At 42.7% G+C, this 18,012-nt stretch overlaps 1 long non-coding RNA gene across 17 annotated transcripts in view; it reads left to right on the forward strand.

Annotated features, from left to right (window-relative positions):
* Positions 1-18,012, forward strand: part of LOC147353365 (uncharacterized) — a 148,127-nt gene that overhangs the window by 12,975 nt on the left and 117,140 nt on the right. For 15 of the 17 annotated variants that reach the window (XR_015145099.1, XR_015145098.1, XR_015145103.1 and 12 more), the window contains one exon: positions 10,391-10,573. This is a non-coding gene — a long non-coding RNA (uncharacterized LOC147353365). The remainder of the gene's footprint in view (positions 1-10,390; positions 10,574-18,012) is intronic. The other 2 variants (XR_015145109.1, XR_015145107.1) reach the window with 1 other exon arrangement.

Genomic DNA, 18,012 nt, shown 5'->3' on the forward strand with positions numbered 1-18,012 from the left:
CAGAAATGGAGTTGAGTACAGTTGAAGAAGCCAGGAGTCCAAAATCAAGGTGTTGGTAGGGCTGGTCCCCTCTAGAAGGCCTGAGAAGAAGTCAGTTCCTTGATTCTCTGGTGGCTTCTGCTGGTGGCAGAGAGTCTTGAGTGTTCTTGGCTCACAGCTGCCTGCCTCTCTGATCTCTGCCTCTTATCTTCATACAGCCTCCTTCCCAAGGTGTCTATTTTTCTCCTCTTCCTATAAGGGTACCAGACATTGGATTTGGGGCCTAACTTAATGACTTCATCTTAATTAGTTACTACAACTGCAAAGGCCCTATTTCTGAATACTCTTACCTTCACAGGTACTGGGGTTCAAACTCAGTTCAGTTCAGTCACTCAGTCCTGTCTGACTCTTTGCAACCCCATGGACTGTGGCATGTCAGGCCCCGTGTCCATCACCAACTACTGGGGCTTGCCCAAACTCATGTCCATTGAGTCAGTGATGGCATCCAACCATCTCATCCTCTATCGTCCCCTTCTCCTCCTGCCTTCACTCTTTCCCAGCATCAGGGTCTTTGCTAATGAGTCAGTTCTTTGCATCAGGTGGCCAAAGTATTGGAGGTTCAGATCCAATATTCCAATGAATATTCAGGACTGATCTCCTTTAGGATGGACTGGTTGGATCTCCTTGCAGTCCAAGGGACTCTCAAGAGTCTTCTCCAACACCACAGTTGAAAAGCATCAATTCTTCAGCCCTCAGCTTTCTTTGTAGTCCAACTCTCACATCCATACATGACTACTGGAAAAACCATAGCTTTGACTAGATGGACCTTTGTCAGTGAAGTACTGTCTCTGCTTTTTAGTATGCTGTCTAGGTTGGTCATAGCTTTTCTTCCAAGAAGCAAGTGTCTTCATTTCATGGCTGCAGTCACCATCTGCAGTGATTTTGGAGCCCAAGAAAAGAAACTGTCACTGTTTTCATTGTTTTCCCATTTATTTGCCATGAAGTGATGGGACCAGATGCCATGATCTTAGTTTTTTAAATGTTGTGTTTTAAACCAACATTTTCACTCCCCTCTTTAATTTTCATCAAAAGGCTCTTTAGTTCCTCTTCATTTTCTGCCATAAGGGTGGTGTCATCTGCATATCTGAGGTTATTGATAGTTCTCCCTGCAATCTTAATTCCAGCTTGTGCTTCATCCAGCCTGGCATTTTGCATGATGTACTCTGCATATAACTTAAATAAGCAGGGTGACAATATACAGCTTTGATATACTCCTTTCCTAATATGGAACCAGTCCATTGTTCCATGTCCAGTTCTAACTGTTGCTTCCTGACCTGCATACAGGTTTCTCAGGAGGCAGGTAAGGTGGTCTGGTATTCCCATCTCTTTCAGAATTTTCCACTCTTTGTTGTGTTCTGCACAGTCAAAGGCTTTAGCAGAGTCAATGAGACAGAAGTAGATGCTTTTCTGGAATTCTCTATGACCCAGTGGATGTTGGCGATTTGATCTCTGGTTCTTCTGCCTTTTCTAAATCCAGCTTGAACATCTGGAAGTTCTCAGTTCATACCGTTTTGAAGTCTAGTTTGGAGAATTTCAAGCATTACTTTGCAAGTGCGTGAGAAGAGTGCAATTGTGCAGTAGTTTGAGCATTCTTTGGCATTGCCTTTCTTTGGCATTGGAATGAAAACAGGCCTCTTCCAGTCCTGTGGCCACTGCTGAGTTTTCCAAATTTGCTGGCATATTAAGTGAAGCACTTTCACAGCATTATCTTTTAGGATTTGAAATAGCCCAGCTGGAATTCCATCACTTCCACTAGCTTTGTCTATAGTGATGCTTCCGAAGGCCCACTTTGCACTCCTGGGACATATCTTTTTAGGAGACACTGTTCAACCTAACAATCTACATGCAATGCAGATGACCTGGGTTCAGTCCCTGGGTCAGGAAGACCCCCTGGAGAAGGGGATTGCTACCCATGCCAGTATTCTTGCCTGGAGAATCCCATGGACAGAGGAGCCTGGTGGGCTACAGTCCATAGGGTTGCAAAGAGTCAAATTAATGACCATGTGACTGAGAACTTTCACTTTGCACTTTATTCAACCTACTTTACCCTGGTTTGATGGAAAGTTAATTATATTCATATACTCCGTGGAAGCCCTATATTCATACACATTCCCCCCAAAAGTAGAAAGGGGCAAAGGAACCTGCCGTATGCCCTCTTCTCTCTCCCCTCCCCGTTGTCCGGGCACTCATCAGACACTCGTTAGTGGTCCCTCGCCCCCCTGCACAGCCATGTCAGCCACCTGTGCCTCCTCAGTACTTGACCTGAGGAATCCACCTTTGCACTCGAAAGCTTCTCCTCTACCCCACAGCACCATATTTAATTGAGTGATGTGTGTTCAGTCCTTGGGCCAGACCTATAAGCTCCGTATTCTTACTGATCCATTTTCAGTTAAAGAAACCTGAGTTCAGAAGGATAAATACAGTGCCTTAAAGTACAGAGCTGATAGATGACAGAGCCTGGTCATCTGAGGGGAAAGCCGTGCTTAGCTCCTGTTCCCTGGGGACTCCCCCACCCCTTACTGAGCTGCCAGTGCCTGTCCTTAGTTCTTGTGGCAGGAGCTCCGCCCTGTGCTCTCATAGCTGGAGGCACTTGCCTCTCCCACAGCCTTTTCTCTGGCATCCTTCCTGTTTGCTTATATCCCCTTCTCCTTCTAGACTGTGAAGGCTTTCAGGGTAGATAGAGAGTTGCTTTCAACTCTGGGTTCCCAGCCCCAATACCTACCTGCAGGGCACACACAGCCTGTCGATTGTTAAATAAATGAATGCATTCATGGTTTTAACAGTCTAGTCTAGAGACCTTACTGTTGTTTGTATTAGAATTTCCCAGGTTATACTGCAGTGAATACAATACAACTCTCTGACTCTCTTAGAAGCAACCCGAAGCTGAACTTAAAAATTTTAAAATATGTTTCCATAGTGAATTTAGCCTGGATGACTCTAAGCTAGATTACTACTCTAGATTAATCAACACTAAACCTACTTCCTTACTGCTGAATTTCACAGAGCCTTAAACATTCTCATGTGCTTCAGAAATTCTAAGAAGGTAGATCATCTTCTGGATATTTCATTTTTATTTTTTAATTTTTTGAACAGTCCTAAAAAATACTAGGGCTTCCCTGATGGCTCAATGGTAAAGAATCCACCTGCCAGCATGGGAGACACGGGTTCAATTCCTGGGTTGGGAAGAGCCCCTGGAGAAGGAAATGGCAACCCACTCCAGTGTTCTTGCCTGGAAAATCCTATGGACAGACGAGCCTGGCAGGCTACAGTCCATGGAGTCGCAAAGAGTCAGATATGACTTAATGAGCAAACAACAACAAAAAATACTAAGCCTCGTACAGGGTTGGAATGTGCTGGGGTGCACCGCACTGCCTCCTGGATGGAGACTCTCCCACAAAGCTGAGAGGAGGAGGGGGCTTCCATCCAGAGCAGTGTCATCACTGATGGGCTGGGAGGACCCCTCTCTCCCACTCTGGTCTCCACTCTGCACCCACATTCTCCTGTGACCTCTTCATTCTTGTTTTTGGTAGATTTCCCCCCACTCTCATCAAACCCCAGTTGCCTGAGCTGAAAATGACAGTGGATGGCCTGAAGCTTCCTGTAGCTCATTAACCTCCACATTATCTCGGGGAAATTATGCCAATTATCACACAGGGGCTCAGGATTGAACAGCAACCACGTCTGGGCTGACGGTGATGGATGCGACCAATTTAAGGGGTGGAGGGCAGCTCCTCAGGTGGTGAAAGAATCATTTGTTTTGCCAGGAGATGCTTTCCCTTAGGCAGATGCAAGGTTCGGATCTCCGGTGGGAGAGTTCTCCTGGCATCTTCCCTGGGATGTTTCCAAGGGGGACTTTGTAAAAAAAAAAAAAAAAAATTTTAAAGCATATATTGGTTAACTTTGTTTTCTTATTGTCTCAATAAAGAGAAGTAGACATAAAAATGGCTCATAATCCGCCTACCCAGTGAGTTCATTTGACCTTTAAAACCAATCAAAATGGAAGTAATGCAATATAGGTAGGTCTAGACAATCTGAGGAGTTCAATAAGTAACAAAGTTAAAGTGACCATCTTCCCCACCCCCTCTTCTAAGCACAGTCTCTCAACAGCTAATAGAGTTTTGTGTTTCCTTTAGAAATAGTGTGCCTGGGGAAGCAAACTGGCTTAGAGCAGGGCCTCTCTGACCTGATGTCTGGAAAGCTTGTTCCATCACAGGTTGCTGGGACCCATTCTCAGAGATTCTGATTCAGCCACTGGGGTGGGGAATTTGCACATTTAACAGTTTATCTGCTACTGCTAAGTCACTTCAGTCGTGTCGGACTCTGTGCGATCCCATAGATGGCAGCCCACCAGGCTCCCCCATCCCTGGGATTCTCCAGGCAAGAACAGTTTCTCAGATGGCACTAAATCCCGGCTCTCCCACTTTCCAGCTCTGATTTTGAACAGGATAACCTCTCTTTGCTTCATCTTCCTCTTCTGTAAAATGGGGCTCATGATAGTTATGAGAATTAAGTGAATTAAAATATTTGCATGTTCTGCATATTAAGAACAAGGCAATAGCTGCTATGATGCATGTGCGCGCTCAGTCACTTCAGTCACTGCCACACTAGCACTGTAGCCCACCAGGCTCCTCTGTCCATGGGATTTTCCAAGCAAGAACACTGGAGTGGCTTGCCATGCCCTCCTCCCAGGGGATCGTCATGATCCGGGGATGGAACCCACATCTCCTGAGTCTCCTGCTTTGCAGGCGGATTCTTTACCCACTGAGCCACTTGGGAAACCCCAGTGTATCGTGTTAGTTGCTCAGTCATGTCTGACTCTCTGCCACCCAGTGGACTATAGCCCACCAGGCTGCTCTGTCCATGGAATTTCCCAGGAAAGAGTACTGGAGTAGGTAGCCATTCCCTTCTCCTTGGGAAGGGATACTTCTACATATTCTTCAGTATTATGCTTTGTTTACAGTAGTGATTTTTATACATTTGCCTGTAAATATATTTAGTCCTTTTGAATTATGCTTTCCATAAAATCAGAGTTTAGATGTCATTCTAGGGCATATGCTGGCCTTCTATAAGTGACCACACTGGTTTAGTGTTAGCAAAAACAAGGCCAGGAACTGACTGTAGCTCAGATCATGAACTCCTTATTGCCAAATTCAGAGTTAAATTGAAGAAAGTAGGGAAAACCACTAGACCATTCAGGTATGACCTAAATCAAATCCCTTATGATTATACAGTGGAAGTGAGAAATAGATTTAAGGGCCTAGATCTGATAGATAGAGTGCCTGATGAACTATGGAATGAGGTTCGTGACATTGTACAGGAGACAGGGATCAAGACCATTCCCATGGAAAAGAAATGCAAAGAAGCAAAATGGCTGTCTGGGGAGGCCTTACAAATAGCTGTGAAAAGAAGAGAAGCAAAAAGCAAAGGAGAAAAGGGAAGATATAAGCATCTGAATGCAGAGTTCCAAAGAATAGCAAGAAGAGATAAGAAAGCCTTCTTCAGCAATCAATGCAAAGATATAGAGGCAAACAACACAATGGGAAAGACTAGAGATCTCTTCAAGAAAATCAGAGATACCAAAGGAACATTTTATGCAAAGATGGGCTCAATAAAGGACAGAAATGGTATGGACCTAACAGAAGCAGAAGATATTAAGAAGAGATGGCAAGAATACACAGAAGAACTGTACAAAAAAGATCTTCACAACCCAGATAATCACAATGGTGTGATCACTGACCTAGAGCCAGACATCCTGGAATGTGAAGTCAAGTGGGCCTTAGAAAACATCACTACAAACAAAGCTAGTGGAGGTGATGGAATTCCAGTTGAGCTATTTCAAAATCTGAAAGATGATGCTGTGAAAGTGCTGCACTCAATATGCCAGCAAATTTGGAAAACTCAGCAGTGGCCACAGGACTGGAAAAGGTCAGTTTTCATTCCAATCCCAAAGAAAGGCAATGCCAAAAAATGCTCAAACTACTGCACAATTGCACTCATCTCACATGCTACTAAAGCTAAGCTTAAAATTCTCCAAGCCAGACTTCAGCAATATGTGAACCATGAGCTTCCTGATGTTCAAGCTGAAAAGGCAGAGGAACCAGAGATCAAATTGCCAACATCTGCTGGATCATGGAAAAAGCAAGAAAGTTCCAGAAAAACATCTATTTCTGCTTTATTGACTATGCCAAAGCCTTTGACTGTGTGGATCACAATAAACTGTGGAAAGTTCTTAAAGAGATGGGAATACCAGAACACCTGATCTGCCTCTTGAGAAATTTGTATGCAGGTCAGAAAGCAACAGTTAGAACTGGACATGGAACAACATACTGGTTCCAAACAGGAAAAGGAGTACGTCAAGGCTGTATATTGTCACCCTGCTTATTTAACTTATATGCAGAGTACATCATGAGAAACACTGGACTGGAAGAAACACAAGCTGGAATCAAGAATGCCAGGAGAAATATCAATAACTTCAGATATGCAGATGACACCACCCTTATGGCAGAAAGTGAAGAGGAACTAAAAAGCCTCTTGATGAAAGTGAAAGAGGAGAGTGAAAAAGTTGGCTTAAAGCTCAACATTCAGAAAACGAAGGTCATGGCATCCGGTCCCATCACTTCATGGGAAATAGATGGGGAAACAGTGGAAACAGTGTCAGACTTTATTTTTTGGGGGGCTCCAAAATCACTGCAGATGGTGACTGCAGCCATGAAATTAAAAGATGCTTACTCCTTGGAAGGAAAGTTATGACCAACCTAGATAGCATATTGAAAAGCATGAAAAGCAGAGACATTACTTTGCCAACAAAGGTCCGTCTAGTCAAGGCTATGGTTTTTCCTGTGGTCATGTATGGATGTGAGAGTTGGACTTTGAAGAAGGCTGAGCACTGAAGAATTGATGCTTTTGAACTGTGGTGTTGGAGAAGACTCTTGAGAGTCCCTTGGACTGCAAGGAGATCCAACCAGTGCATTCTGAAGGAGATCAGCCCCGGGATTTCTTTGGAAGTAATGATGCTAAAGCTGAAACTCCAGTACTTTGGCCACCTCATGCGAAGGGTTGACTCTTTGGAAAGACTGATGCTGGGAGGGATTGGGGGCAGGAGGAGAAGGGGACGACAGAGGATGAGATGGCTGGATGGCATCACTGACTTGATGGATGTGAGTCTGAGTGAACTCCGGGAGTTGGTGATAGACAGGGAAACCTGGTGTGCTGCGATTCATGGGGTCACAAAGAGTCGGACACGACTGAGCAACTGAACTGAACTGAATATAACCAGTGCAGTGAGGGGCATCCTTGTACATGTTCTGACAAACATTTTGTGACTGTATTCATAGAATAAATTCCTACAAGGGAGGTTGCTAGAAGTGTGCATGCCTTTTATATATTGGTAGTTTGAAAATTAAAATATGCACATTCATGGGACAGGTACATTTGTTTCTAAGCCTAGGTCTGATGTAACCTAAGGGCAAAGGGGGTTTGCTCTGTGGAGTTCGTTGTCTTCACCTTCAAAATGAAGATGTAAAAGCAAACCAACAAAGCTGACATACTGAGGTGCATGATCAAATGACCATGGACTGCTTGTTGAGCACAGAGCAAGAGGCTGAAGATCCAGAACTGGCTGAAGCATGCTCTCTGTGCTCAAGGAGGTTTGGTCCAGGAGAGTGAACTTCTAGGAAAAGAGATGCATTTGCAGTCCCTCCAGAATGACAGGTGCATCCCTAGGGTAATGTATACAGATCCAAGATGGCACCCAGAGTAAGTTGGGTGGACCAAAGTGATCAGGAAAAGCTTCAAAAGGATGGGGTGGAGGTGTTTTGCAAACTGAGTGAGAATGGACAGGAGGGGATGGCCCTTCAGAGGGGAAAAACAGTACTTGTTAGCACCTGACACAGCACTTGATGTAAAGTAGGTGCTCAAGAACAATCTCAGCCCTAATGGGACTTCACTTTCACTTTTCACTTTCATGCATTGGAGAAGGAAATGGCAACCCACTCCAGTGTTCTTGCCTGGAGAATCCCAGAGATGGGGGAGCCTAGTGGGCTGCCGTCTATGGGGTCACACAGAGTCGGACACGACTGAAGCGACTTAGCAGCAGGAGCAGTATAGATTCCTACCAGAAGGTTGCTGTCATCTGCGTATCTGGGGTTACTGGTATTTCTCCCGGCAATCTTGATTCTAGCTTGTGCTTCACCCTTATGATAGAAGGTGAAGAACTAAAGAGCCTCTTGATTAAAGTGAAGGATAAGAGTGAAAAAGTTAGCTTAAAACTCAACATTCAGAAAGCTAAGATCATGGCATCCAGTCCCATCACTTCATGGCAAATAGAGGGGGAAACAATGGGATCAGTGACAGACTTTATTTTTCTGGGCTCCAAAATCACTGCAGATGGTGATTGCAGCCATGAAATTAAAAGACGCTTGCTCCTTGGAAGAAAAGTTATGACCAACCTAGACAGCATATTAAAAAGCAGAGACATTACTTCACTGACAAAGGTCCGTCTAGTCCAAGCTATGGTTTTTCCAGTAGTCACGTATGTATGTCAGAGTTGGACTATAAGGAAATCTGAGCACTGAAGAATTGATGCTTTTGAACTGTGGTGTTGGAGAAGACTCTTGAGAGTCCTTTGAACTGCAAGGAGATCAAACCAGTCAATCTTGAAGGAAATGAGTACTGAATATTCATTGGAATATTGATGCTGAAATTGAAATTGAAACTCCAATACTTTGGCCACCTGATACAAAGAACCAACTCATTGGAAAAGACCCTGATTCTGGGAAAGATTGAGGGCAGGAGGAGAAGGGGATGACAGATGATGAGATGGTTGGATGGCATCAATGACTCAATGGACATGAGTTTGAGCAAACTCTGGGAGCTGGTGCTGGACAGGGAAGCCTTGTGTGCTGCAGTCCATGGGGTCACAGAGTCGGACATGACTGAGCAACTGAACTGGATATACCTTCCTAATAGCATTCATACAATCAAGACAAGATTTGCTTTCTTATACTTCTTATCACGAGGTTGGAATATAAATATCAAAATAACCCTCAGATGTGTCCTGAACTTCCCAGAAGCACCTATCTGCTGGGTAGAAGTCACAAGATTCTGAGAGTAGAGTGATCATAGCCACTTCCTTTCACAGAGACTCCAGTCCCCAATGAAAGGCCAGTGGACATTCCTTTAGCTTCCACTGCCAGACTAGAAAGTCTACTCTTCCAGTCAATTAGAAAGTCTAATTCAATGGGAACAGTGGACAAACCCACAGCCTTTTGGTTTTTACCCAAATGGTAGATGAAAAGTAGGCATGAATGAGAATGGCAGGGGACAGCTGCAGTTGGTAGTTTTAAGGGACAAAGAGTATTCTGGTGCAGGCTGCTCTTCAAATATGTCCTAGGATGAGTTAGAAAGCACACATCAGAAAGGTGTGTTTCATGGTTGCTGTCTGCAGATGGTTTCAGACAAGGGTTATTGAGGCCACGATCTGTAAGACGCCATATAATCCACTGTAATGAGGTAGAAGAACATATACAGTCTTCAGGGAGGGTGACCCCCAAACATTCCTAAGTCATTATCTCATTCAAGAGAAGAAGGGGGAGATATTTGAGGTGCTCTGGTTAATCTGTTCCATTATCAGATCCCTGATTGATGACAAACCAGGCTGTTCACCCCTCACCTCCCTCACTCACTCGGCTTTATCACCCGACACACTTCCCTGCCACCCATCCCTGCTGGTCCCCAAGCATGGGTTTAAAGTCTGAAAGACTGACCTGAGTCCAAACAATGCCCCCTTTCTAGATGTACAACCGCAGGAAACTCCGTCAAGCGCTCTGAAACCCAGGTTCTGTTTTCTGTATCATGCCGATAATGCTGAGAGGATTAAACAGTAGCTATTTTTGGAAAGGTCTAACTAGAGCCTCAATCATATGGATTTTTTTTTAATAATAATGCCCTCATTGAAAAAGAGAATTGCCATCACATATGGATATTCCTTATCCCTGTTTTGAGTTGGATGGCCTCGAAGCTCAGCTCTTAACTATGGGTTTCACTGATGTCACATGTGTGCTAAAGTGCTGATCAGAATTAAGCGGGGAAATAAGATGACTGAATTAGTTAGGACATTTTGTGCTTGCCAAGGTTAAACCCAACTTGAGCTGACTTAAGGAAAAATGCTTGTGGTAAATTATAAATAGTAATGTTTCATGAAATAATGGGATGGAATTGCAACTGAGCTTAGCTAGGGAAGGGTCTGGAAACAAGAACTGGAAGCCATAAGTAAACCTAAAAATTGACTCTCTCCCCTTCACTGTTCCTACTTCTCGTCACGTACTTGATTTATTGTTCTGTTTCCTTACAGCCCTTCTCTGCTCCAAATTCCCAGGGTAGACTGTGTAGCCCCAAGGATCCCGGCTTCACCTGTGAGAGGACCAGCCAGCAGCCAAGACCATCAGTCCTGCTCCTGGTCCCCGTTTCAGACTCCTAGAAGATAGAATCTGATCCCTTCAGCTTGAGTCTGCCTTCTACTCATCAGCTCTGAGTGGTAAGTCATAGAAGACAAATGGCTACTAGGGGCCCCTATGCATCTTGGATATTCTACGATACAGGAACAGATTGATCATTTGAGGAAGACTGTAGGAGGGAAGAGATTTAGAAAGAAGTAGTAGACTAAAGGTTGCTCAGTCACTATTCTCTATAAAGTGCTGTTGAATATCTAGATGTGTCCATCCAGCTTTAGAGAACAATCTAATATATATTTTTAAATATTTATTTTTGACTGTGCTGGTGTCAAAAATTGCTATGGTGTCTTCATTGCTATGTGTGGGCTTTCCCTAGTTGCGGCGAGCAGGGGCTACCCTCTTGCTGTAGTGCCCAGGCTTGTCATTGCGATGGCTTCTGTTGTGGTGGAGCACGGGCTCTAGGTGTGTGGGCTTCTGTAGCTGTGGCATGTGAGCTCAGTGGAGAACTGTCTATATTTACACGCAAAAACTGGACCAGATCAGTGGTTCTCAGCCTTGGCTTATCGCTTGAGTGGCATAGGGAACTTTTAAAAATCTTAATATCCAAGCAACATTCCCAGACCAAATATATCAGAATCTCTATCCATGGGACCCTGATAGCAAAATTATATGTATATATATTTTAAGTTCTTTAGACAATTCAGTTTTCAGCTCAGGTTCATAACCATTGGACAAGGTCAGTGGTTCTCAAATGAATCGCCTCAATCTCATTAAAATGAAGGTTGTGATTTAATTGGTTCAAATCAGGGCAGGGGATTCTGCAGTGCTAACAAGCTCCAAGCTATTGTCAGTGCTGCTGGTCTATAGATTATACTTCGAGTAGCAAAGTACTGAATTATCCCTGTGTCCAAGTCAAGTCCTGAGATATTTGAAACAACATCCAGCCTTTGATTTATTTTTTTTTGACTGTGCTGAGTCTTCATTGGTGCGCACCAGCTTCCTCTAGCTGGGGCCAGCAGGGGCTACTCTTACTTGTGATGCAAGGGCTTCTCATTGTGGTGGTTTCTTAAGAAAGAGATTATTTTCTCCACAAGTATTTATTTTCTGCTCTGTACTGGACCCTATGCTAAATACTAAGGCGCAGAAATCTAGTGTCTGCCACAGAGGAATTTGCATGTAGTCCACATAGCTGGAGAGAGGCAAAAGAAAATATTCTGTGTATACCACCTTTACTTAGCCGTGTTTGGAGGCCTGTTTATCAAGGATTTATGTCTGTTTTGGTCTGGTTTGTTTTTTAAGAAAATGTCCTTAGTGAAAAAGGCATCTGGCTTCCCTGATGGGAGAAAAGCTAGCTCAAGACATGGAAGGAAGGGAGGACATAAAACCTAGCAGTTTAGGGTAACAAAAGCAAGACATGGAGTCTGTGATGGAAACTACTGTTTGGCCCTGAGCATAAAGGACAAAAGTGATCTACCTAGCTGGGGAATAAGAAAATGATCAGTATGATGGTAATAGATAGATACTGCATGAAAGGATCTCTTTGTTTTTCAGTGGATTCAATGATTAATGAACCAAGCCCACTCTAAGAGATCATACACGTGTTTTAGGACATATCTGGAGTCTCTAATAATAACACAACCAAAGCTGTTTCAGTGCTTATACTCACAGTTCATTAAGCTACTCTATGCCAGAAAGCCAGCAGTACCAGGACAGATTGATTCCTCATTTCCATGTCATAGAGCATGCGTCCAACTAGCACAGGGGGCACACGGCTGTAATAAATGACCTGGTCTTCATTCAGCAAATATTCTCTCAGTGACTAGTAGGTGCCAGGCACTGAATTTGACCAAAGTCTCAACATTGCAATTTGAGGATTATTCATATGCTATTATCTTTTTTAAAAATGTATTTATTTATTTGTGGCTGTGCTGGGTCTTTGTTGCTCTGCAGGCGTTTCTGTAGTTGCGGCGAGCAGGGGCTACTCTTCATTGCAGGGCGTGATTTTCTCATTGTGGTGGCTTCTCTTGTCATGGAGCACAGGCTTCCGCAGTTGCAGCATGTGGGCTCAGTAGTTGGGGCACTCAGGCTCTAGAGCACAGGCTCTGTATTTGTGATGCACAGACTTAGTTGCTCCATGCCATGTGGCATCTTCCTGGACCAGGGATGGAACCTGTGTCTCCTGCACTGGCAGGCAGATTCTTTACCAATGAGCCATGAGGGAAGCCCCTGCTGATGACAAAAGCAAGCTGTTTTTCTATCCATGGTTGTGTTTAATCCTTCTGGAAACCTCAGATGAAGGAGTCAGGATTGGTGATGGCTTTATGTGGCTGATGCTGGTGGAAACTGGGACATATTTCCCATTGAAGAAATTTTGAAACATGGGATCCAAAATATTGAAGGGCCATATAAAGTCCCACAGCTGGTAAGTAGCCAAGCTGGAATAAGAACAGGGATGCCCAAATTTCAGATTTGGGTTCTGTCCATTTAACCATGAATGGTTAACAAGAATAATAGCTTGTTGTTAAAGTTTGGTTTGGGGTTAGCCATCATAAATACTTAGGGCAAAATGAATGGAAAACACAGGACCTGTAAAATACCATGGCTTTGTGTATGAAGAGAGGGAGAGTTTCAAAATGGCAGTTCTTGGAGTTTCAAATTTCTCGTTTCTAGCACGGATTCTTTTCTCCTGGCAAGGAAGGCTGGAACAAGAAGCAGTCGTGAAGGGAACGTTTCCATCTGTCTCACAAATGTATTTCTGTGCCAAAGTCAGCGTCTACCTTTATAGCTAATACACGTCAAAAGAGAATATTTAGACAGGCGCTTCACAAAAGCGTGGTTAGTTTAGGAAGTCAGAAGGTTATACGTGGCCCCAAGAAAATGTTGTGCTTTTCAGACAGCTTCAAGCTCCCCAGCCTTCCAGCTTCCCATCTGGTTGTACTCTCACCCTGCTCTTAACCGCAGCCAGGGGTGTGAGTCCATCCAAAATGGGAACGTGATTGCCTTCTCTGCAGGGTTGAAAAGTCTCACCGGCTCTCTGGAAGAAAGCTAAGGTTCCTTAGCCGAGTGCCTTTTGTGCCATGGCCACTGCTGATCACTCCAGCCTTCCTTTCCCTCCTTTCAGCCTTCTGTAACGTTCTTCAGCAAAAGCAGATCACATCAAGCTGCATCCTGACTTATAGGACACTTGGGGTAATACTTCCCTGCTTTGGACTATGCTGGTTCCACCACAGGAATGCTGCCTCTGCCTTCTTTTTTATAATCTTTTTAACTTTTTTCTTATTGGAGTATAGCTGCTTTACAATGTTGCTAACGTCTTCTTTTTAAAATATTTATTTAATTGGCTGTGCCAGGTCTTAGTTGAGGCAGGTAGGATCTAGTTCCCTGACCAGGGATCAAACCTAGGCCTCCTGAATCGGGAGCCTGGGGTCTTGTTCACTGAACCACCAGGGAAGTCGCTTTGTTGTGTTAATTTCTGCTGTACAGCAAAGTAGATCAATGATATGTTTACATAAATCCCCTCTCTTTTGGATTCCCTTTCCTTTGGAGCAGAGTTGAGTTTCCAGTGCTGTCCAGTAGATTCTCATTAGTTATCTATATTGTCCATAGTATCAGTGAAAGTTGCGCAGCCGTGTCTGACTCTTTGTGACCCCATGGATAGTCCATGGAATTCTCCAGGCCAGAATACTGGAGTGGGTAGCCGTTCCTTTCTCCAGGGACTCTTCCCAACCCAGGGATCGAACCCAGGTCTACCACATTGCAGGCAGATTCTTTACCAGCTGAGCCACCAGGGAAGCCCGGTGTATCTATGTCAGTTGCAATTTTCTGCCTCTGCCCTCTTCACTCAGCAAATTGTTACTCATCCTTAAGGACTCAAACCTTATCCAAAAACTTCCTTGACCAGCCCCAGACTACAGCAGGGGAGTCACCTTAGGCTATATCTATGAGTTTTAAAAAGCAAAACCCATTCATCTGTTGATGAACATTTAGATTGTTTCTGTATTTTGGCAATTGTAAATAATGTTGCTGTGAACACTGAGGTATATGTATCTTTTCATAAAAATTAGCATTTTTTTTTTCAGATAAATACCCAGGAGTAGAATTGTTGGGTCATATGGTAGGTCACATGATTTTAGGCTTTTGAGCAACCACCATACTGTTTTTCACAGTGGCTGCCCCAATTTATATTCTCACCAGCATTGTACAAGGGTTCCCTTTTCTCCACATCCTCACCAACATTTTATCTGTGGTCTTTTTGATGATAGCCATTCTGAAAGATATTAGGTGATATTTCATTGTGGTTTTAATTTGCATTCCTCTGATGGTTAACAATGTTCAGCATCTTTTCAAGTGCCTGGTGGCCATCTGTATGTCTTTTTATTGGAAAAACGTCTATTCAGATCTGCCCATTTTTAAATTTTTTTGGTAGAATTTACCTTGAAGCCAGCTAGATATATAATTTTCTTTGTGGGAAGATTTTTAAATTAGTTTTTAGTGGAGTATAGTTGCTTTACAATATTGTATTAGTTTCTATTGAACAGCAAAGAGAATCAGTTATAAACATATCCTCTCTTTTTTGGATTTCCTTCCCATTGAGGCCACCACTAAGCACTGAGTAGAGTTCCTGTGCGATACAGTCGATTCTGACTAGTTATCTGTTTTATACATAAGAGTGGATCCATGTCAGCCCCAGTCTGGCAGCTCCTTCCACCTCCCTTCTCCCTCTGGTATCCATATGTCCATTCTCTGTGTTTGTGTCTCTCTTTCTGCTTTGCAAGTAAGTTTATCTGCGTAATTTATCTAGATTTCACATGGGAGCAACATTATACATTTGCTTTTCTGACTCACTTCACTCTGTATGATGGTCTCTAGGTCCACGCATATCTCTGTAGATTATGCAATTCTGTTCCTTTTCATGGTTGAGTGATATTCCACTGTGTGTATGCACCACATCTTCTTTATCCATTCCTCTGCTGATGGACATTTAGATTGTTTCTATCGCCTGGCTACTATAAATAGTGATCAGTGAACATTAGGGTGCATGTATATTTTTGTTCTGCCCATTTTTAAATCATGGTGTTTGTTTTTTGATGTCATGTTGTATGAGCTGTGTATATATTTTGATTATTAACTCCCTGATCATATCATTAGCAGATATTTTCTCCCACTTAGCAAGTGGTATGTCTGTACGTGTGTGTGTAATGGAATCCTGTTTAACCATAAAAATGAAATTTTGCTGTTTGCAACAACACTGATGGACTCGGAGGGTATTAGGCTAAGTGAAATAAGTCAGAAAGGCAAATACTGTGTGATCTCACTTAAATGTGAAATCCCAAAATGACACAGACACAAAGAACAAACTAGTGGTTATTAGTGGGAGGAGAAAGCAAGGAGGGGCAAGAGAGAGGTAGGGATTAAAGCTCCAAGGATGTATTGTACCACACAGGGAATATAGCCAATATTTTATAATAATTATAAATAGAGTACAGCCTTTAAAGATTGTGAATCATTATGATGTATACCTATAAATTACATAATATTGTACATCAATATATCTCAATTTTAAAAAGTAAAAAGCAAAACCTAATCATCATCATCACCCTCCAAAAAAATCATTGAGGGTCCCTTAGGTTTGAGCCACTGTTCTAATCACTTGAAATATATTCTCATTTTTTAATATACACAGCATCTCTATGGATTTGAAATTAAATGAAGTAACAAACAAAATCTTGAGCTTTCCAAATATGACAATGTCTGGGACATAGTAAACATAGCAACTGCTCAATAATTTGTAAAGCTAAATTTATAACTGTTTTTCATTCATTTAAAAAATCGATTTTATTTTTAGAAGTCGTAGATTTGTCAAAAAATTGAAAATGTAGTACAGAAAGTTTCCTTGTACTCCATGTTGTTTTCCCTATTATTAACATCACGCGTGAGTTTAGTATATTTACTGTAACTCACCAACTGATATTTATGCATGATTATTAGAGTTACAGATTATTCAGATCCTAGTTTTCACCTGTTGTCCTTTCTGCAGTGGAATCCCATCCTGGATATCACAGTACATTTCATCGTCGTGTCTCCTTCGGTCCCTCTTGGCTGTGACCACATGTCACTTTCCTTGCTTTTGTAGACCTTGACAGTTTTAAGGAGCCAAGTATTTTGTAGGATGTCCCTTTATTGGAATTTGATGGTTTCCCATGGCTAGTCTAGAGTTATGGGTTTTTGAGAGGAGAACTACAGTGGCAAAACTCCATTTCCATCATGTCCTATCAAAGCTATTTATCATCAACGTGATTTATGAGGGTGGAGGTTGACCTTGATCACAAGACCAAGGTAGTGTGTGTCAGATTTCTTTACTGTGAAATTACTAATCCCCTCCCCCCTGATTTTCATACATTCTTGGGAACAAAGTCACAGTGTGCAGACCAAACCTAGAGAGCCTGAAACTATGCTTCCCCTCCTTAAAGACAAGAGTATCTACAAAATAGTCTGGAAATCATTTAAACAGGTTATTTGTCCCTCCTCCCTGAGTTATTAACTTATTTAATCATTTATTTAGATATGTATAGACTCATAAATGTGCATTTTCTACTTTGAGTTTTAATCCAACACTACATACTTTTGTTGCTGTAAATTGTTTAGCTTTGGCTATTGAGACTTCTTTCAGTTCTTTCAACGAGCACCTGTACTCCTTTGACATCCCTACATCATTGTGAGCATTTAAAAATTTTGAGCCTTTTCTTACCTTCTCCGTCAAGCTCATTTTATATATTTCTTGCTCAAGTCCTAGAGCATTTTTCCAAGAAGCCCTGGTTTCTCTTAATGGAGAATGGTATTAAAAACCAAGATCTAGCTTGGGTACTAGCTGTGCTCATTGCTGCTGCTGCTGCTGAGTCACTTCAGTCATGTCTGACTCTGTGTGACCCCATAGATGGCAGCCCACCAGGGTCCCCCGTCCCTGGGATTCTCCAGGCAAGAACACTGGAGTGGGTTACCATTTCCTTCTCCGCTGGGGTACTGTTTCTTTTGGATGTTGTCAGCTAAGTGATCAAAAAATATGTATTACCTAAGCATGTGTATGCTGACTCATGTATACATGCATATATATATATATATATATATATATATATACACACACACATTTGTGTATACACCCATGTAAATATTTCCATCTGTAACCATCTGCAGTTATAGTAAGGAAATATCAGTTCATCTTGATGTTTCCAGCTTTGATCATTGAGCACGTGAATTACTCTAGCTTCCTCATCTTGCTCATTTATGTTTCCACTCCAGCAGTGAGAAACCTTGTTCCCATCTCCTGCCATCCATTCAGTTATTTGTTTCGCTCCAGTGCACAACAGTATCAGAACTGTTAACCTGTAGCCCCATGGAAAACAACTTTGTCAGCCTGGGTACAGTGCTTATGTCATTCTTCTTGCCTTCAATCTTGAAGACTCTACTCATTTCCAAAATTACTTAGGTCAGCACCTTTTCTTCCCACCCTTTTCAATGAGGTTGT

This window comes from Bos grunniens, chromosome 18 (genome assembly GCF_055505025.1).
Source record: "Bos grunniens cultivar Pamir isolate PY7600 chromosome 18, Bosgru_T2T1.0, whole genome shotgun sequence".
Classification (NCBI taxonomy): domain Eukaryota; kingdom Metazoa; phylum Chordata; class Mammalia; order Artiodactyla; family Bovidae; genus Bos; species Bos grunniens.